General features: G+C 46.2%; 1 non-coding gene and 1 pseudogene across 1 annotated transcript; both read right to left on the reverse strand.

Moving 5' to 3' along the window:
- Positions 1-315: 315 nt before the first annotated feature.
- On the reverse strand, positions 316-3727 carry LOC120520273 (annotated as a pseudogene).
- A 287-nt stretch (positions 3728-4014) lies between these two features.
- On the reverse strand, positions 4015-4168 carry LOC120519947. The gene has a single exon (XR_005631709.1). It is a non-coding gene; the product is annotated as a 5.8S ribosomal RNA (ribosomal RNA).
- Between the last annotated feature and the right edge of the window lie 18827 nt (positions 4169-22995).

Below are 22995 nucleotides of genomic sequence, written 5' to 3' on the forward strand. Positions count from 1 at the left end.
GTGTGCAAAGTCCCTGGCTCATCATCTGGGCATGTAGGTGACGTAGAGTGGGGAAGGGATAGGAGAAGAGGACGGGGGCAAAAGCTTGGCTCAAAGGCTGACTATCAATGATCGCAGCAAGGGAGCAACCTTGAATCAGGTTGTCTATGAATGATTTAGCACTGGATTCCCTACAAACGTGAGGTGCAGAAGATGAAGAGGGAGTGGCTACTAATCTGGGCTGTTCCCCAGCCCTGCCTTGAATGGCTATCTGTACCAGTCCTCCCCCCGTGGGGGGAGGGCTGCTTCCAGGTATCTCTGGCCCACCAAAGCTCCATGTTGCTAGGGTATCATCACATTTAGGAGGGGTTCTGACTCAGAGGTGTTCAGTCATAATTCTGCAGATGGTAGCATCGCACCTTTGGCTCCTCAACCAAGCACATACACCATATGTTTGAACCTTCAGTTCCTTTCATACTGAGCAGGATTGCTATTATGATAGCACCATCATCAGGAGGGTAAAACTAACCTGTTTCACGACAATCTAAACCCAGCTCACGTTTTTCTGTTAGTGAACAATCCAATGCTTGGTGAATTCTGCTTCACAATGATAGGAAGAGTTAACATCAAAGGATCAAACGGTGACATTGCTATGAATGCTTGGCCGCCACAAGCCAGCTATCCTTATGGTAACTTTTCTGACACCCTCTACTTGAAACCAAAAAGCCAGAAGGATCATGAGGCCCCACTTTCACGGTCTGTACTCATACTGAAAATCAAGATCAAGCGAGCTTTTGCCCTTCTGCTCCACGGGAGGTTTCTGGCCTCGCTGAGCTTGCCTTAGTACACCTGCGTTATGGTGTGACAGGTGTACCACCCCAGTCAAAATCCCCACCTACCACTGTCCCTGGAGTGGGTCGCGCCTTACCGGGTGAGTGAAAAAACAGTAAGGGTGGTAGTATTCCACTGGCAGCTCCCCAGGCAATCCCAAGGGCCTCCCACTTATTTTACGCCACTCATGTCTCTTCACAGTGCCAGACTAGAGTCAAGTTCAACAGGGTCTTCTTTCCCTGCTGATTCTGCCAAGCCCATTCCCTTGGCTGTGGTTTCACTAGATAGTAGGTAGGGATAGTGGGAATCTCGTTCATCCATTCATGCGTGTCACTAATTAGATGATGAGGCATTTGGCTAGTTTGGAGAGAGTCATAGTTACTCCCGTCGTTTACCCACACTTCATTGAATTTCTTGACTTTGACATTTAGAGCACTAGGCAGAAATCACATTGCGTCAACACCACTCTCCCACCCTCGCAATGCTTTTTTTAATTAAACAGTTGGATCTCCCTGGTCTGTACTAGTTCTAAGCCAGCTGCTAGGAGAGAGCTGAGGCCACACACTGGCCCCAAGCCCCTGCTGCCACCACCAGCAAGAGAGGTACAGTGTCAGAGGCAGGCCAATGCACAACACAGCTGGGATGATCCATGAGACGGGCCTGGCATACATCCAGAGTCACCACCTGGGGTCAACCCTGGCGCTTCGTCCAGTTGTGGCTCGCACCCAGCTCCGCTTCACACCTCAGCCCAACAGACCCAGCCTTTAAAGCCAATCCTTATCCTGAAGCTACAGATCTGGCTTGCCGACTTCCCTTACCTACCTTGTCCTAACATGCCAGAGGCTGTTCACCTTGGAAACCTGCTGCAGATATGGGTATGGCCCTGCGTGAGATTTACATCCTGTTCCCCGGATTTTTAAGGGCCATCAAGATCTCTCCAGACACCACAGAAATACGTACTTTCCAAGGCACAGGCCCCTCTCTCGAATGAACACATTCCAGGGTGGCCCTGCACTTCAACGAGAAGAAAGAATTCTCCCCAGGTCTCCTGCCAGCTTCTCTGGGATCGTCTGCATCACTGCATTGGACTCCCTTACCGCCGGGGGTGTCCCTCTCCACCACTTCGGATTCGGGGATCTGAACCTGACTCCCTTTTGATGGGCACGGGGACAGCAAAGGCCATCGATCCATGATTTGGAAAGGCACTTGCTCATCCCTTAGGACTGAAAACCACATGTTCAACTGCTATTCGCATGGAACCCTGCTCCACTTCGGCCTTCAAAGTGCACATTTGAATATTTGTTACTACCACCAAGATCTGCACCATGGCGGCCCTCTTACTCATTGTGGCTTTGCCCTCATGGCCACCAGTGCTGGCGACAGCTAGGTATGGGCGCAACGCTCCAGTGCCATCATTTTTTTGGGCTGTTTGATTCGGCAGGTGAGTTGTTACACACTCCTTAGTAGGTTCCAACTTTCACGGCCACCGTCCTGTTGTCCGTATCAACCAACACCTTTTCTGGAATCTGATGAGTGTCGGCTTTGGGTGCCTTAACCCGGCGTTCTGCTTACCAAAAGTGGCCCACTAGGCATTCATCATTCCACGTCACAGCATCCACGCCAGCGAGCTGGGCTTCTTACCCATTTAAAGTTTAAGAATAGGTTGAGATCCTTTCGGCACCAAGACCTCCAATTTATTTTATCATGTGCTTTACCAGATAAAATTGGGTTCAGCGAGTGTCAGCTATCCTGAAGGAAACATCAGAGGGAACCAGTTATTAGATGGTTCGATTAGCCTTTCGCCCCTATACCCAGGTCAGGACTGTGTTCCCTGGCTTTGCCTTGCCCAGGCATAGTTCACCATCTTTCGGGATCTATCACGTACACTCTGGCTCCACCTCCCCAAAGGGGCGGGCAAGATGGGCCAGAGGTGCGCCCAGGCCTCAGAGGGCCAAGGATCCCACCATTCACTTTCATTGCGCCACAGGGTTTCAAGTATGACCCTCCGACTCGTGCACCAGTCAAGGCAGGTCGGGTGGGGAGCCGACTTTGCTGCCGACCCCTGGCGCCACAGTGTACATGGGTGCATTCCACCCTGACAGCATGGCGCAGTGAAGGACACACAGTGAACAGTCCGTCCCTAGGGAGACAGTCATGTCAGGAGAAATGGGGGGGCCCCGTGCCCATTGAAGCTGGGCAAGGGAGGAGCAGGCAGGTCAATCCCTTGGCCCCAGGAAGTTGCAAACTCGTGGCTGGGTGGAGCTGTAACACCGGCAGCAGGTTCTGCTGGCAACCTTCTCCTCCTGGTCCTTCCCTGCTGACTCAGAGCTGGTTGCGGTGCACCACAGTGGAGGAATTGTGCCCAGTGGGGGCCGAGCTTGACCAGGCAGCGGTCCCATGCCCCACCCCACGCACCCGCACCCCTGGGGGGGGAACAGGGATGGAGGAGGGCAGAGGGATCCGGCCAACCCAGGTTGTCCACTGGGTTGAATCCTCTGAGTGGATGGCACGGACCCCACCCGTTTACCTCTTGGTGGATTCACACCCTCTTGAACTCTCTTCAAAGTTCTTTTCAACTTTCCTTTATGGTAGTTGTTGGCTATCGGTCTCATGTTCGTATTTAGCCTTGGATGGAGTTTAACACTCACTTTGGGCTGCATTCCCAAACAACCCGACTCTGAGGAGACTTGATCTCTCCGTGAAAAGGACCACCACTGGCCTCACACCATCAATGGGTTTAGCCTTGATCTGAAGGGACTTTGGCCCACTTTGAAAGCCCAGGTAGGAGCGGGTGGGGATTCGGCGCTGGGCTCTTCTCTCTTCACTCTCCGTTACTGAGGGAATCCTGGTTAGTTTCTTTTCATCTGCTTAGTAATATGCTTAAATTCAGTGGGTCATCATGTCTGAGCTGAGGTCTGAGTCGGACGGTGGGAGGCTGCATCCCCCACTCCAGACACGGTCGGGAAACTGCTCCAGGTCTCGTCTCCGTGGCAGATGCCCTGCTCGTTCCGCGAGTGCACAGCAGTCATGGGGATGACCAGTCTGATGCCCTTCTCACTGACCAGCCCCATTTTCTGCCCAAAGAACCAAGTTTAATTTCACTGCACCACAGGTCTGCTCTTGGGGGAACACAGAGGCCTGGGTCCCTGTGAATTCCCCAGCCACACCCACAGCAGGGAGCAGTGTGGCAATTGATCAGAAAGGCGACCCTTAGACAGGCATAGCACCCGGAAAGACCCTGGGCCACAACGTGCATTCGAAGTGTCAATGATCAATGTGTTCTGCAATTCACATTAGTTCTCGCAGCCAACTGTGTTCTTCATCGATGCACAAGCCAAGTGATCCACCACCAAAAGTAGTCTCAATCCACTCTGTGTCTGGGCCGGTGAGGTTTATCTTGTTGAGTCAAATTAGGCTGCAGACTCCACTCCTGGTGGTGCCCTTCCATCAATTCCTTGTAGTTTTAGCTTTGCAACCATATCCCCAGAACCCAAAGAGCCGCTGGATCCCCAGTTTGCATCGTTTATGGTTGGAACTACGACGGTATCTGATCGTCTTTGACCTTCCGACTTTCTTTCTTGATTGATGAAAACATTCTTGGCAAATGCTTTCGCTGTCACTTGTCTTGCGCCGGTCCGAGAATTTCACCTCTAGCGGCACAATACAAATGCCCCCGGCAGTCCCTCTTAATCATGGCCCCAGTTCAGGAAACTCACAAAATAGAACCGGAGTCCTATTCCATTATTCCTAGCTGTGGTATTTGGGCAGGTGGGCCTGCTTAGAACACTAATTTTTTCAAAGTAAACACTTTTGTGGGACACTTAGTCAAGAGCATCAAACGGGCAGCGAGAGGTAGGGGCTGAGAGAAGTGGTAGTTTGCCTCATGATAGACCGCCAGCTCGATCCCAAAATCCAACTACAAGCTTTTTAACTGCCGCAACTTTAATATACACTATTGAAGCTGCAATTGCCACAGCTGCTGGCACCAGGATTTAAAGTACGCTCATTCTAATAACAGGTCCTTGAAAGAGTTCTGCATTGTTATTTTTCATTACTACCTCTCTGAACCAGGCGTTGGTAATTTGTGCAACTGCGGCCTTCCTTGGATGTGATAGCCATTTCTCAGGCTCCCTCTCCGGAATCGAACCCTGATTCCCCATTACCCGTGGTCACTGTGGTGGACACAGAAAATGCCATTGACAGTTTATGGGACAGACATTCGAATGAGTCATTGCCGCCATGAAGGCTGTGCAATTGGCCCATGGTTATCTAGAGTTACCAAAGTTGGCCGGGTGTGACGAACTTGGTGGGTTTTTGGTCTGATAAACACACGCATCCTCCTGGAGTGGGAGTCAGCACTCATTTGCATGTATTAGCTCTAGAATTACCACAGCTATCTAGGTAATGTTAAGCGATCCAAGGGTCCATAACTGATGTAATGAGCCATTCGCAGTTTCACTGTCACTTCCTTGTGCACTGAGACAAGCATATGTTACTGGCAAGATCAAGCAGGTAGACCTGTTAGGCGGTTGGAACACACCTCCAATGGATGTCATCCGTCAGGCCTGTTGCTAGGAAAGGCAGCACCCAGGCATCCCACAGGGAGGGGACAGGATCTGCGCTCTCATTTCTGGGTGCCAGAAGGGGTTTAGCTGATCCCCTCCCCATGGCCCAAGGCCACCATGGCGTAGGACCGCTTGGCATTGGAGGAATACTCATTGATCGGGGGGCTCATTGGTTTTGCCCTCACGGAGAGGTAGGAACAAGGCAAAGGCCCCCATCTTAGGGTGGGAGGAATGGTGGGACCTGAAGCACCGGCCTGAGTCAGCTCGCCCAAGGCCCTTATTTGTTGGACTATTGGTGCCTATCAGTCTTATCGGTGGGTTAGTCGCAGTCTCCCTGACAACTGGCCATGGGGGACGGTAACCGCCACAGTCCCCTGCTTAAATGCCCTTAACCTGCCTGTGTCCCGCCTGACCAATGTCTTTACCCCTGCCTGGGAAGACTGTAATGGTTGCTACAAATTTTATGCGCTTTTATCTGTTTCAGCTGCTTGCTCCCTTTGGAATAGATGTCCGAGGGAATGAGTGTCTTGGAGGATATCTCTTTAAGGGGAGAGAAGGGGGCCAAACCATGCCTGTGGGTCCTTGCATAAATGCGGTGGTGTATGTTGTAAGAAGAAAAATCAACTTCAAAAGGGAAGGAGGCTCCGTAATTCTAATGGTTCAGGCGCACAGAAAAAGAGAGTGCTGGCTAACCAGGGAAGGTCATCGAAGCACACGGCTTTGCCTTGCATTTGTGAGGCTTGCGTCTTCCATGGAGGAACGTTAATGCCAATACACCCGGGTGAGGCGGACTTCAGTATTCAATAAAAAGAGTCATCATCAATCCGGTGAGAATGCTTCTTTTATATCTAGCGAGTCAGTGGGGAGTGTGTATGTCTAATTTATATTTGTATATGTATGTATGTGTTGTGAATATTTTTGTGCTGTCTGTAAATAGTCATATTTCTTTTCTTTTCTCTTCCTTTTCTGTTTCGTTGTTTGCTGGGGAATGCGTTATAGAGGGGTTCAAGGGGGCGTTCATATTAATTAATAGTTTGTGTAGGATTGGTTAACGGTTGTTTATAGTTTTGTTTGGCTGTTTATAATATGTATTCTTGTTTGTTTAATTAATTGTTTTGGTGGTTATTTCCTTTTTTTAAATACATAAAAGGACATCTCTATCTAAGGAGATCAAATTGGGGCTAAGGTTCTTTTCTAGTTCCGTTCCTGATATAATTAGTTTTTCTGAAGAGTAGAAGATTTGCATGTGTGCCAGGCTCCTCATCTTACTTTAAGAGGAACTCGCTACAAGACAAAAGAGTCAGGGAGTAGGAGGAGAGGTCCAGGAAATGAGAAAAATGAAGAAAAAACCTAAGTTCCCCTGTGTCTGCCCGGGGAGATGGTTCGGAGCTCTCCCAGAGGCGGCCACTGATGCCCTCTCACCGGAAAGTAGGATTTACAAAAAGGCCTGGGGGTCATCCGGAGGGCTCCTTGGGATGGGTGCTGGCCAATGGCAGAAACTACCCACCGATGATGGAGCAAAGCCCAGCCACTGGGGGTCAGCTTCAGCCTCTCAGCCTCCTCTGTTGACGTTCGCAAAGGGAAGAAGGGTCATTGTGCAAAGACTCACGAAGGGCGCTGGCCCCAGCAGCAAAGCAGTCCGCCTTGATGGACCCCCAGGCTGGGGCTGTTCGACTCCCTTCACACATTCACTGAGGGGGTTGATTTCGACACGGGGTCAGCATTTACGGGGCTGCCAAAAAATATTTCTATGTCCTGACCCCAAACGAGCCTTTGGGAGGGGTGCAAGCCCAAGGCGGATTTCACCCATGCTCCCCAGTTCTCCCTCTGGGTGCGGCCAGCCCGGCCTCAGCCCCTCAAGAGCTCCGGAGGCCGCCTGAGAGAAGCACAGAAAAGTTTTCTAAATCTCAGCTATTTTACATGACTACATGTCCGCTTTGACTCTACATGATCCTCTGTCCATTTTTACATGACCTCATGTCTGTTTTGTTTCTCATTGATAATTAGAACATTCGAACACTCTAGATGAGAACAGGCCATTCAGCCCAACAAAACTCGCCAGTCCTATCCACTTATTTCTTCCAAAAAAACATCAAGTCCAGTTTTGAAAGTCCCTAAAGTCTTACTGTCTACCACTTATTCCAAGTTTCTATCGTTCTTTATGTAAAGAAAAACTTCCTAATGTTTTTGCGAAATTTACTCTTAACAAGTTTCCAGCTGTGTCCCCGTGTTCTTGATGAACTCATTTTAAAATACAAGTCTCGATCCACTGGACTAATTCCCTTCATAATTTTAAACACTTCAATCATGTCACCTCTTAATCTTCTTTTGTTTAAACTGTAAAGGCTCAACTCTTTTAATCTTTCCTCCTCACTCATCCCCTGTAGCCCTGGAGTCAGCCTAGTCGCTCTTTTCTGGACCTTCTCTTGTGCTGCTATGTCCTTTTTGTAGGCTGGAGACCAAAACTGCCCCCAGGACTCCAGATGAGGCCTCACCAGTGTGTTATAAAGCTGAGCAGAACCTCCTGTGACTTGTACTCCACACATCAAGGCGCTATATAACCTGACAGTCTGTTAGCCTTCTTATTGGCTTCTGAACACTGTCTGTTAGTTGATAGCTTAGAGTCCACTATGACTCCTAAATCCTTCTTATAAGGTTTACTCTCGATTTTCCGACCACCCATTGAGTATTCAAACCTCACATTTTTTACTTCCTATGTGTAATACTTTACATATACTGACATTAAATTTCATCGTCCACAAGTCTGCCCAAGCCTGTTCGCTGTCCAAGTCCTTCTGTGAGGATATAACGGATTCCAAATTATCTGCTAATCCACCATCTTGGTATCATCTGCAAACTTAACCAGCTTGTTACTTATATTCGAATCTAAATCATTTAAATATATTAAAAATAGCAGCGGCCCTAGCTCTGACCCCTGTGGAACACCACTCTTAACATCGGCCAGTTCTGATGAGGTTCCTCGCACCATCAACCTCTGTTTCCTGCGTCTGAGCCAATTCTGCACCCATCTAAAAACATCACCCTGAATTCCCACTTCTTTTAACTTGATGCCCAACCTCTCATGTGGCACCTTATGAAATGCTTTTTGAAGGTCCAGATAAATAGTATCATCAGCTCCTCTCTGGTCGTATCCTTTTGTTGCCTCCTCATAGAATTCCAACATGTTAGTAAAACACGACCTCCCTCTTCTGACCCCATGCTGACTGTTCAGAATAACTCCTGTCCTTGTCATGTGTTGCTCAATCTTATCCTTAATAATTCCTTCCATTGATTTTCCTGTGATGCATGTTAAGCTACGTGACCCTCTGTCTGTTTTTTACATGACCCCCATGTCCACTTTGATATTGCCATTATTAGCTGCGGAATCAAGCTCAGTGGGCCTAATTGAGGCACTTCCGGAGCTTTAGTAGCACAAAAAAATTTTTAAGTCACCAAACTAGTAATATGCAGAAACATATCAGCTGCAATCAGACTACCGAGAAAGGTCCCGAGATACCCTTCTGACTTACCAGACCAAGATGAGCCAAAGGTCTGCTGCCAAAGCTGCTGACGCTCCCTTAGAAGAAGGATTTAGACATGGGGTCATGTAACTAGTTTACATGACCCCGTGTTCATTATTTACATGAACCCATGCCTGCTTTGGTTTTACATGACCCCATGCTCGTGTTTTTTACATGACCCTTACCCCGGTTTGGTTTTACATGACCCTCTGCTCCAGTTTTCAGTTTTACATGACCCCCTGCCCAGAATGACTTTACATTAACCCCTGCCCCACCTGATGGCAACAGAACCAGTGTAATGAGCCCCCGCCAAGGGACAGGGAGAGAAATTTCTAAAGGGAGGAGATTTGACCAGGCCGCTCAGTTATCCCCTGGGAGAGGGTTGTTTGGGGGCCATCGGGAGTCCTCAGTTCACTGGGCCAGGTCGGGACGGGTTGGGGTCAAGGGTCAGGTTGAGGTTAGGCTCAGGGTTAGAAGAACTGAGGATTGCACGGGCTGATTGGTGGCCACAGGGTGGTTAGGAGAACAGAGCTGACAAGGCAAGGTAGGAGGAGGTGCATGTGAGGTGTTTTCAGCCTAAACAGTGTCACACACGTGCACGTGGGAGGCAGCTAAAGGGCTCGGGTAAGGACAGTTCTGAGACATACCAGGATGTGGCAGAGTGCACTGACTCTTTTTCTTCCTTGCCTGCAGGCCATTCCCGGGGGATTCCGCCTGGCTCTCTTGACGTCACTTCCGGGACCGAGCCTATCGAAGGAGACCTTGCCGGCCCCTGTGATGTCACGTCCGGGCTCGAACCAATGGCTGAAGACCTCAATGAGCCCGACCCCTATGATCTCACTTCCTGTCTTCCCCTTTAAAAACCTCCTCCTTTTCCCTATGCCCTCAGTTCTGTATTACATTTGGTTTTGTGCACAGCAGTGCTCTCATTTGAAAAGACAATTTGCAGCCAGGAAAACAAATTATACGGGTGGCTGCCCCAAACCTTGCTTTGTCTCATCGTGGCTTTTGTGACAACAGTTACATGTTCAACGTTGTGTACACAGGAAACAGCGAAGGTTTGAGAAGCCTGTATAGGGAATGAAGTTTAAACAATTAGACTAAAGGAGATAAAGCATACAGCATGTGATTTTGTGGTTTAACCAATCAGTGAAGCTAAGGTGCCTGGACTGTGATATGCAGAATCAGTGATTTAACCAATCAGTGACACATCAGGCTGTGTTATGCAAAGTGCCTGGAATGCAAATCAGTTACGAGAGTCAAGTGTATAAATAAGGGCTGCACCTTTTCTGTAGTTAGTATGCCTTCTGCTCATCCGGTAGCTGTGGGGATGTCCCTTTTTAAAACAGAAATAAAAAAAGAAGACACGCTTCCTCATGCCTGGTTCTTTGAGGTGAGTATGTTTTTCTTCTTCTTCGTCTTGTTATTATTATTTTTATCATGTATCCTTAATTATGATTTTTCTTTTAGGTGATGATGGCTGGTAATTTAACCAATGACCAATGAAAGTGGATATTTAAACAACTCTGGAAGACAGAGAATGCTCACAAGGCTCAACAGAAATGGGCTGAACAATTTGATACACATTTACAGAATATGCAGTAAATTCAACAAAACTGGGTCCATCTCTAATGCTCCAAAAAGCTGTCAACCGGTGTGTGTTAACAACCAAGGAATGACTTGCCCGTGATTCTGGCATTTACACAATGCTCCAGAAAATCAAAAAAAGAGCTTTGTCTGAGTTGGGCCTTTCCTGTAAATCTTTGAGTCGTCTAATAAAATGTTTTTGTTTGTAAATGTATCGACTATACCATCTTGTGATTGTAATCAGTGATCGCGTGGTTTTCTTTTCCCCCCGACCTTGCCATATGTTGCTGCAGGGTGCTGTTTCTTGTGTACTCCAGGACACCCAGAGGAAAGAACAGCACATCTTCTTCTCTTTTTCTGGCACAACCCACTTTGCTATGCTTTGGCACATAATACTTTGAAGAAAAAAATCTGATAAAATCATCAATCAGGGACAAAGTGACACCCAGAAATGTCTCCCTGATGCACCACCTAAAAATCTGTCAGTGATCAAAAAGAGACATTTGCAACAACTGTCAAACAATTGGTGGGACTTATGTGACCCAAGAAACAAAGGCAAAACGTCTACTCCTTCCTTCAAAAGCCCTCGCAAACATCAGATCTGTGCTCTCTCTAGCTGCTCTTTGCTCTCAGCCTGGCCATAGTGGGGGCTGCAACAAATGTTGGAGCAATCAGATTTACTCTGAAGAGTAACCTAAACCTGGCTAAAGTAAAGCAAGAGAGATGGAGGTCGTATTTAAAAGCCACATGTTTGTCAGAAGGAACAAAGCATCGCTTACACCAAATAATAAGAACACCTGCTTTCATTCTGAGAGCCGTTCATTGTAAGTTAGGAGTTAGAATAAAGCCGGCTTATGTATTATGTATTGTGAAAAACAGTGTATCATCACATCCGAACCACAACAGACTCTTTGCTGTGGCCTCATAGCATTAACCGTTCACGTTAAACTCGCTCTTTCACAGATTAGTTTCAAAGCATTTCTTGTCACAGTAACTGAGCTGGATTTTGTCAAATTTTTCTTTTTGAAACAAAAAAATCCTGATCCTGTTACAAAAAGCAGTATTAGTGAGTTATCTGTGTGTTTGGCCCCATGGATCATGTAAGTCTGGCTTAATCTGTTCTAGAAACACGAGTTTGGCTAAATCCAGGATTTCTGGAATAAAATCAACCCTATTTGCACAAATCCTAGTTTACGTTAATGGAATTTCACACTAATCCTGCTTTCTGGAAAAAGATCACAGGTGTTAAAACTACATAGAGCCCCTTTGTAATAATCTGTGGCCTGTTTTACCCGTCCATCCATCCATCCTCTCCTCTCATAGTTTTATATCTGTATTGCAACAGTGACCTATTATAAACATCATTATTTTAAATATTATTTTTATCGTTGTTGTTGTTACGTTGTCCAAATAAGAGCACGCATGGTTTTGTGATCTACTTCAGGCGACCTCAGCCTTTCTGAAACAGAATTGCAGGAAGAAGACCAAATAAAGAATGACATTAAAAATATTGAATGGGCCAGTTTACATGCTAATTTATGAACAACGTTAAATACTGCTTTAGTTACAAATCATTTTGAGAAGCAGTCACTAATTAATGAACAGTATTAGATAATGAAGAGCTCAGCAATATGAAGCTGTGGTGGCGTCCTGGCTGGAAGGTGACACAGAGACCCCTCACACATACTGTACTACTTATCTTTTTATTTCTAAAAACCATCCCACTAGGACGACAGTGGAAGTTGAAAACACACGAGTTTCACTAGATATGTGCTGAATTACAGGAATTTTTACTTTGGACTTTGTTTTTTGGCTATTTGAATGTGGCACTTGTAAACATATAGCCAACCAATACACCACAGTCTGCTATATTCCTAACAAAGCCTGCAAGGTTCTGGTGCCTCAGAAGACTTCACTTCCGGCCCTTTTGATGACGTCACTTCCTATACAGGCCTTTAAAGCCTCCATTTTTGTTTCTTGTGATCAGTTCTGTTTTGGACTCTTTTCTATGCACAACAGGCTAATTAATTGAACTTTTGCAGCCAGGAAAACAATATACGGGTGGCTTCCCCAAATCTTTATGATGTCTTGGACTCTTTATTATCACAGTGACATAGCCAGCAGGATGAAGTTCCAGAAGAAACAAACCAGGTAGGAAAGTACCGAGGCCAAGTTTCAGGGGGTAGGTTTACGTTCGGGGGTCAGGGTCAGGAAGGACTCAGTACAGGCTCCACTCCCAAAATACAAAACCGGGCTGGTAACTTAGCAAGTGGAGAGTGTGAAAGGGACACACAGAAGTAGGCTGGTTTCTGGGGATGAAACGAAAAGGGCTTATTATCCTCTCTCGGAGGAGAGAGTTGAGCTGCCCATTGGGACTAAGGTCCCAGTTAAATATGGGCTATCCCCAGTCCAACAGGCAAGAATAATAAAGAAATGAGAGTTCAATCTAGAGGGATCAATCCAGGGCCAGGCTATGACCCTCTGGAAGCAGGTGGCCTTATGGCTAAGGCCGCTTGAGCAGACCACATGTGACCACATGCCAAATAGTGCAGCAGGTAGCCTGCTTTATTTTTCTACAGGGCCTTCCCAAAAACTTTGCCCAGCCGGACTGGGGAGATTTCCATTCTATGGAAGATCTTATACAGCTCATAAAACCACCCATGCTGGCCTCAAAATCTGGGAGAGCAAAACAGTTCTCTAGTGGATTTCCTAGCGATTACGTCTTACAAAATAAGTCTCTTCCACATAAATCAGAGCCTGTTTCTGAGTTCCTGGGCCGCCGGGTGTGCGACCTACCCAGGAACGAGGCGGGATGTAGGTGGAGGGCAGAGATGGTCTGTACGCTCTGGCCAACCCCCTGACATTATCAAATATGGGACCCGAGTCATTAATGGTTACAAACTCGATGCCTTATTTGATTCTGGCAGCAACATTTCCATTGTTGATTGCCGATATGTCTTACTGCAACAAAGAATTAAAGAAAAGTATTAAATGTATTCACAGAGACTTTGTTTCGTGAGTCAGGGAGGATCGCTAAAAAGTTTCCAATGGCGGTCCACCCTAATCCTCCTTTTACAGTGATTTTGGGGCGGTACTGGACTGATAGCAAATGCGGTAAACTATTGACTACTCCTGACAAAAACTTTGGCCTCGTTATAAATGGGGATACTGTGTACACAGCCGGTGGAGAGAGATACAGAAGTCCATGAGAAGGACGGAGAGACTCCTGGACCATCGCAGGCGAATACGTCATCCACCCGCACCTCAACAAGTCAGGAGGAATCCCCACCCCTAGAGGTCAGGCCGGACCCTCACTCCAGTATACATTTTCAATTTAGAAAAACTTTGGCTTCTTTCAAAAGGGAGCAGTGGAATGATGACTCCCTAAAATTTGCAAAAAGTGCAGTAGCCCTCATCAATGGCCAACGCACACATCAGCCCATGCCACAGGGACCTCACTTTGTAATAGAAGATGATCTATTATATCTGGTCGCAGAACATGGCGGGGATGTCCGGAAACTGTTGGTAATCCCACGAGCTTACTGGCGGCAGTTTTGTGAATTAGTACACGCCAACCTCCTTGGAGGCCATTTGGGCTCCGAAAAAACTTTAGAGCGGCTCAAGCTCTGATTTTATTGGCTGGGAATTAATGAGGAGGTCCGCCGTTTTCCGCCGGAGTCGATATTGTAGGACCCTTAGAACCCTCAGCCTGAGGACATAAATATATATTAGTCCTCATGGATTATGCGACTGATATCCGGAAACCGTTCCCTTGTGCTCAGCTACATCTAAAGCAATTGCACGGGAACTAGTAGGGGTCTTTGCGCGAGGGGCATCCCTAAAGAAGTCCTAAAGGACCAAGGGACGCTTTTTACCTCGGAGACATTTTTTTCCCAGTGCTGCGCTGACAGCATGCACCAGAAGCCGTGAACTTACTCAATGCGGCAGGAGCATGCAGGTGGCCGGTTGCTTGTGCTATAAGAAGCTTAACCTGGTGGCTGTACAAGGCATGTACGGGGTCCACTGAGAAAAGAAGAGCGTTCATGGCTCACCTTACAGTGGAACATTCTTTCCTCTGCATGTCCTGGAGTCCTGTGCAGACTGGGCAAGATCAGGGAAAAAAAAAACTGATTACAAGCACAATGCAGACCAAGCACTGACACTGGTTGTACAGGGACTGAACAGCCCTTATCAGGGGGTCCGGTACCCCATACTCCCAGAGCACTCCCCACAGGATTCCCCGAGGGACACGGTCGAACGCCTTTTCCAAGTCCACAAAACACATGTAGACTGGTCGGGCAAACTCCCATGCACTCTCCAGGACCCTGCTAAGGGTGTAGAGCTGGTCCAATGTTCTGTGACCAGGACGAAAACCACACTGTTCCTCTTGAATCCAAGGTTCGAGTATCCGATGGACCCTCCTCTCCAGGACCCTCGAATAGACTTTTCCAGGGAGGCTGAGGAGTGTGATCCCTCTGTAGTTGGAACACACCCTCCAATCCTCTTTCTTAAAGAGGGGGACCACCACCCCGGTCTGCCAATCCAGTGGCACTGTCCCCGATTTCCATGCGATGTTGCAGAGACGTGTCAACCAAGACAGTCCTACAACATCAAGAGCCTTGAGGAACTCCAGGCATATCTCATCCACCCCCTGGGCCCTGCCACCAAGGAGATTTTAGATCCACCTCGGTGACTTCAGTCCCAGAGATGAGAGAGCCCACCTCAGAGTCCCCAGGCTCTGCTTCCTCATTGGAAGGCATGTTAGTGGGATTGAGGAGGTCTTCGAAGTATTCCCCCCACCGATCCACAACGTCCCAAGTCGAGGTCAGCAGCACACCATCCCCACCATATACAGTGTTGACACTGCACTGCTTCCCCCTCCTGAGACGCCGGATGGTGGACCAAAATCTTCTCGAAGCCGTCCGAAAGTCGTTCTCCATGGCCTCCCCAAACTCCTCCCATGCCCGAGTTTTTGCCTCAGCAACCACCGAAGCCACATTCCGCTTGGCCTGCCGGTACCTATTAGCTGCATCCAGAGCCCCACAGGACAAAAGGGTCCTGTAGGACTCCTTCTTCAGCTTGACAGCATCCCTCACCGCCGGTGTCCACCAACGGATTTGGGGATTGCCGCCACAACAGGCACCGACCACCTTACGGCTACAGCTCCGGTCAGCCGCCTCAACAATAGAGGCACAGAACATGGCCCATTCGGACTCTATGTCCCCCACCTCCCTTGGAACGTGGTTGAAGTTCTGCCGGAGGTGGGAGTTGAAGGTACTTCTGACAGGGGACTCTGCCAGCCGTTCCCAGCAGACCCTCAGAACACGTTTGGGCCTACGAGGCCTGATCGGCATCCTCCCTCACCAGGTGGTGATCAGTTGACAGCTCTGTCCCTGTCTTCATCCGAGTGTCCAAGACATGTGGTCGCAAGTCCGACGACATGACCACAAAATCAATCATTGAACTGAGGCCTAGGGTGTCCTGATGCCAAGTGCACATATGAACACCCTTATGCTTGAACATGGTGTTCGTTATGGACAATCCGTGACGAGCACAGAAGTCCAATAACAAAACACCGCTCAGGTTCAGATCGGGGGGCCATTCTTCCCAATCACACCCTTCCAGGTCTCACTGTCATTGCCCACATGAGCATTGAAGTCTCCCAGCAGAACGAGGGAGTCTCCAGAAGGTATGCCATCTAGCACCCCCCCCAGGGACTCCAAAAAGGGTGGATACTCCAAACTGCTGTTCAGCGCATATGCACAAACAAAAGTTAGGACCCGTCCCCCCACCTGAAGGTGGAGGGAGGCTACCTTCTCGTCCACCAGGATAAACCCCATTGAACAGGCTCCAAGTCGGGGGGCAATAAGTATGCCCACACCAGCTTGGCGCCTCTCACCGGGTGCAACTCCAATGTGGTAGAGAGCCCAGCCCCTCTCAAGCAGATTGGTTCCAGAGTCCAAGCTGTGTATTGAGGTGAGCCCGACTATATCTAGCCGGAACCTCTCGACCTCGCGCACTAGCTCAGGCTCCTTCCCCTTCAAAGAGATGACATTCCACATCCCAAGAGCCAGCTTCTGTAGCCGAGGATCAGACCGCCAATGTCCCCACCTTCGGCCACCACCCAACTCACACTGCACCCGACCTCCTTGGCCCCTTCCATAGGTGGTGAGCCCATAGGAAGGGGGACCCATGTTGCCTCTTCGGGCTGTGCCCGGCCGAGCGCCATGGGTGCAGGCACAGCCACCAGGTGCTCGCCATTGAGCCCCACCTCCAGAGGGGGGCCCGGTGACCCCGTGTCCAGGTGAGGGAAAACACTGTCCAAATTTTTTATTCTTCATAGGAGGTTTGATGAACCGCTCTTTGTCTCATCCCTCTCCTAGGACCAGTTTGCCTTGGGTGGCCCTACCAGGGGCATAAAGCCCCGGACAACAGAGCTCCTAGGATCATTGGGACAGGCAAACCCCTCCACCACGATAAGGTGGCGGTTCGAGGAGAGGGAAAGCAGAAGTGGAACTGGAAATCAAGCGAATGCTGGAACTAGGGGTGAAAGAGGAAAGTTATAGTCCCTGGTCCAGTCCAATCGTCTTGGTTAGTAAGTGTGATGGCAGTTGGAGGTTTTGCAATGACTTCTCTCGGCTTAACCAGGTCTCCCTATTTGAATCTTACCCTATGCCTTGCATGGACAACTTCCTCAAAAGGCTTGGCCAAGCAAAATTTTTGACCACACTTCACATGACAAAGGGGTACTGGCAGATTCCATTAACGGACTCAGCGAAGGTCAAGACGGTGTTTAAGCACCCCTTGTGGACACTGCTGCGACTGGTGGACAAAGTGCTCCGTCCCCATAATGCGTATAGTGCTGCCTATCTGGATGACGTTGTCATCTATTCCAGTATTAAGCTAACCTGCTTAATCCTGAGCGGGGTCACAGGGGGCTGGAGCCGATTCCAGCTCAGATAGGGCACTCCATTGCAGGGTGAACACACACACTGCCAATCCACTTAACATGCATGTCTTTGGACTAGGGGAAGAAAACCCATGCAGACATGGAGAGAACATGTAAACTCTATGCAGAGAGGACCCGGGATGTGAACTTAGGTGTCTTTACTGCAAGGCAGCACCACCATAACTGGCATTAGCAATATCTGCCAGCCTGCGTTTATTATCCATGTTAACATTTTCCATGAGATATTAGTAGATAATTCAATAATTATTGAGTTAAAAAAATACAAAGTAATGGAATGACAGCAGCACAGTAGCCAATATGGTTAGAAAATTAAGAGGTCAATTAAGAAAAAAGAGATTTGATGAAAAGGATTATGAATTGTGTTTGAAGCAGTGACATTTGTCTTATGTCCACTCCAATGGAGTAAAGGCCACACCAGTCTTGGTTTCAAATCACGATTTTTGCCAGTAAAGGCGAGACAGTGCAAGCCAGCAGTGAGCCATGAAAGGCACAGCACTAATTCATCTGTGACAGCATGCCACAATAATTTGAAAACAGACAGCAGATCTTGTGCCAGGATTTCTTTGACTTTATGCAGAACATCTTTTGATCTTCTCCCTCTTTTAAAACATGAGATTGACCACCACTTGAAAGATTTGGATAAAGCTACTAAGGCAGCCATATGTTCTTACCTTTTGCTTTGTGGAAAAAACCAAGCAGAGGACAGTATGTCCTGTATGTGAAGAGAGTAAAAAGGGCACGAAAAACGTGACAATATGAAACCCTGAACACCTGTCTATAGTCCTGCATTATGGAGGCCGCATTACCAGTTGGGACAGCTTAGCCAGAACAAAGTCAAATCCATCCTCGCTTGGAAAGCCTCCCTGCCAGCACACACCCAGCAGCTCCAGATTTGTAGACTCTGTTTATGAAGATTACGTTATTAAGTTATTTATTGTACAAACCTGCTTATGAAGCTGATTGTATCAGCATGTGGATTAAGGGGAGAATTCAAATCTGGGCAGCATCACACACAAACACACTCTCTCCAATTCAACTGATTCGGAGTATAGAGTATAGATTAGCCGAACGTGAGCATCGTTGGGTGGCACACAAATGTACTGTAAGAGCGTACAAAAGACACGTTACTGGACTGGGCTGACATTCACATCCATCCTCCTGAAACGTGGATGGAGAGATTAGAAGATAAGAGCAGAATGTTTGATTGACTGATTTATACCCAGAGCCACGAGGTGTAAAATATTTTAGACCATCATGCAACACTGCAGCCCTGTTTCCAAAGATTACTTTCTAGGCAGTTATGGTCATGTTTTTGTTTAATGATAATTTTACTGCCTTTGAAAAGCTGCTGTTCAATGTCTTTGTTGAAAAGTCTGAAGTGCAATGCATACAAACGTGGATCTGATGTTTTGACAATCAGGTAACAATTTAAATGTAATGGCTGATATCAGCAAAACAGCAGCATATAAAGTATTTACGATATTTTGACAAATGACAGCATCTTTCAAACGTGTTTTATTTTACAAGTTTAAAAGCATACATGAAGAGTTCAGTTAGGAATTCTTGCCCAACTGCATTAAATGTGGGAGAACCTTTAAACATTTACATAAAGAGCCACGACTGCAGTGTTCATTTCGTAAACCAGTTTCTCTTTACAAATGATGACCTCCACATTGAATCGACCTCCTCTGTGTGTTGACTTGTACCATAAAGTTTAAACTTCCAGCACCTTATCAGTGATCAGTTGTGCTGTGACTGGGCCACCTCATGTCACTTTAGCAATGGAGACAACCTCACAGCAAAATGTTAATCATTCAGAAAAACAAAAGCGCGTGTCAGACAACAGATGTCAGCTTTGGGAGCTTCATTTATGTGATCAGCTCTGACCCTCCTGACTAAGAATTCAATTTATAACATAAGGACAGTCATTTACGGGATTTGATACAAATGAAAAATAGAAAGATACATTTTCGTACATATTCTTTTATAGTTGACACAACTATCAATGACAAAAACACTAATAAATTGTCACATTTATCATGAGAACATTCAGAGTATGTGTTAAGGTTTAAAAAAGAAAAAAGATCTAACGTATATACAGTGTGTGTGGCCTGCATACCGTAGCAATCTAAGTTTGACAGTCACACCTTCTTCTGATCTTAATGTTCAAAAATTCAGAGTAAACTGTGAGACACTCATTCATTCATACAGTTACCAGAAATTGTGATAAAATAGCATTAAAAGAGATAAACAGCATGCAAGCAGCCGGCTATTCCATCCCCCATCGACTTAGAACGTGTACAAACTTCTCCTCAGCTCAGGCCTTGATTGATTATCTGGGAGTGAAGTGGAGTTTTAAAGTGGAAATAATAGATCATTATTTGGAACACACGCATTTCATGTCTGTTCCGTTTCTACAGTAATCTGTGTAAACACATTGTTAAAACAGAAACTTTTTCATATTCTAGTAATAAGTGTTACAAAATGTAGGCATAAACTATAGAATGTATGAAGCCTGAAGTCTAAATATCAAAGAAACACTTTCACAAAAGGTACAAATATAGCAGAACAAGTATGTTTTTATTCAAAAATATAACTGCAGAAAAAAAGCCACCTTAGCATGCCACATTGACACAGACTTACTGCAACTGCGACGGTAGTGTAATGGAATCAGCTGCTGACTGGTAATCAAAAGGTCATTAGTTTGATCCCGCATGACTCCATTTTGAGAAGTAAACTGCTCTTATTCTTACTATTTTAGAATAAAAACATACATTTGATTTCAGTGTGTAACAGCCGGTGTAATTTATGATACTTGTAAAGGTTAGTTTTTTTTTTATTCACTTTTCATTCTCTCAGTCGTGTTCAGGATCCTTCCCTACCCCTACCCCCCATCTGAGAATGCTGTTTTCACATAAAGACGTGCTTTAGCTCTGCAGCGTATTTGTGACTGCATTTTCGTACCAATGCTTGTGAACTGAAGTGTCTGCGTGCACTTTTTGTGGCGTTACACGTCTATTTTTTGAGCATGCCCGTGTCGCTCAAACACAGGAACATATGTTGGTGTACAAGTATAACAAAACTAGTGCACTTTTATTCTAGACTATAAGTGAAGAAAAAATAAATCAAGTTACAGTAGGCGGTTGATACGAGAGCTTGTGTGGTGCAGTGCTAAGAACTGCTGATTGCCGATCCATGCTATATAAAATCATCACATTCAAATATTAACAATTCCCACACACCCTTCCTACATTCACGACATGTTGCAGTGTACACATCTCTCTGTGCTATGGTTCCTATTACACTGAATGAGCACCTGACACTGTACGTTCTTCCCTATATAAATAACATTTGAGCTATAGCGCGTCTCCAAATAAATCACATTTGAGCTATAGCGTGTCTTTATGTGAAAACAGCAGTGTCAGATGGGGGATCGTGTACGTGACTGAGAAAATGGAACTGAATTTAAAAAAAAAAAAAGCTAACCTTTACAATTATCATGCATTTACACTGGCTCTTACAGACTGACTGAAATCAAATGTATGTTCTTATTCTAAAATAGTTAAATACATGCAATATTATTTGAAAACGAACAGCGTCAGATCGGGCGCATATTCAAACCCGATCTGACGCTGTTCATTTTCAAATAATATTGCATTAGTGTGATGATGTTTTTACATATATTGTCTCTTTCATTCATCTTGCGGTTTGTAATCAGTGACCGCGTGTTTTTTCCCCGATCTTGCCAGTTCGCACATGTTGCTGTATGGTGGTGTTTCTTTTGTACTCCAGGACATGCAGAGGACAGAATAGTACAGAGCTGTAAGTTCAGCGCTATATGCAATCAGACAGACAGACAGACAGAGAAGGCATTAGATATATAAATAAACAGGGAAGGCACTGTATAATCTATACTAATAAAAGGCAAAGCCCTCACTCACTCACTCACTCACTCACTCACTGACTGACTCATCACTAATTCTCCAACTTCCCGTGTGGGTGGAAGGCTAAAATTTGGCAGGTTGATTCCTTACAGCTTCCTTACAAAAGTTGGGCAGGTTTTATATCGAAATTCTACGCGTAATGGTCATAACTGGAAGCAGTTTTTCTCCATTTACTGTAATGGAGATGAGTTTCGTGTGACATCATCACGCCTCCCACGTAATCACGCAGTACATAGAAAACCAGGAAGACCTCAAAAAGCGCTTAAGAAAACATGCATTATATAATTGAGAAGGCAGCGAAACAATAAGAAGCGAGCAAGTGACATATACAACCATATTCCTGACTTCTGCTACTTCGGAAACAAAGCACGATGTAAACCTACACTTTAAATTAAGTTCATAGACAGGCTGCCGCTGGCGTTTGTAATTTAGTGCCTGCCCATATAAGGCCGTCCGTCAGCGGCAATCCAATAGCAAACTGCCACTAAATATTCACGGGTGAAGGACTGTGCTTATGCAGAGGAAGATGAGATGGTCAGGGTGGTGTTTGGCACAAACTCAGCGAAACTGCGAGAGAAAGTTTTAAGTGCCAGGACTAAGGTAACATTAAATACAGCCACGGACATAGCACGAGATGGCACCAGCACAGCTGGGAACCTTCGATGCATGTACACCGAGCGGCTCACGTGAACTGACGCAGTGCACAGATAAAAGCAACAGTTTCAAAGAGCGCTGAACAAAAACCGAATTACACAATTGAAAAGGCAGCAAAAAATATCAAGCGTCTGATAAGCATATTCATAAATCCAGCTACTGCTGAAACAAAGCACACGGTGGAAAAAGTCAATGTCCCGCTAAAGGAAGACAGTGTAAAAAAACCCGTGCATGCAGTGTGTCAGGTCTCAGATAAAGAAGAAGACGAGCTGTTTATTGATGCAGTAAGAAACGAATCGATGAATGAAACCTGTCATCTTTACAACGATTGACAAACACGGAATGTAACTTGAACACAACACATCCTACAAATACGAACCTGATTGAAAGAAATAATGATAATCAAATCCTTGATGACAGCAACACTCAGTAACACTCACAAACAAATACTGTATATTGACAGTCATGTTACGTTATTTTTAAAATGTTCCCTTTTCTTTTTCATAGCTTTTTTAACACACTACTTCTCATGCTGCGATACTGGGTATATATATATGTATATATATATCCCGATCTACATACTCCAATAATGGATACTTTATTCGCCATCAATGATTGTTTTGGTAAAGCCATACTCAGTGTATTCATTAGATGAACGGTAAAAAGTAAGAGCGAGGGAGGATGACTTATTGAGGCATGCAAGCAAAACCACAATAGCACGCGGGCTCGATGTACGAAAAAATACATCTTTTCAAGTTCTATTTAGTCTATATTTGTCAAACTCAAGGGCCACGGGCCACATCCGGCCCGGCGTGTAATTATATCCGCCCGAGATCATTTTATATACTGTATTATTGTTATTAATGGCCCGGGATATGAAGCACTGGTAACACAATAAACTACAGATCCCATAATGCAGGGCTTCAGCTGCCTTGCGAACACTT

Source organism: Polypterus senegalus, chromosome 1 (genome assembly GCF_016835505.1).
Source record: "Polypterus senegalus isolate Bchr_013 chromosome 1, ASM1683550v1, whole genome shotgun sequence".
Classification (NCBI taxonomy): domain Eukaryota; kingdom Metazoa; phylum Chordata; class Cladistia; order Polypteriformes; family Polypteridae; genus Polypterus; species Polypterus senegalus.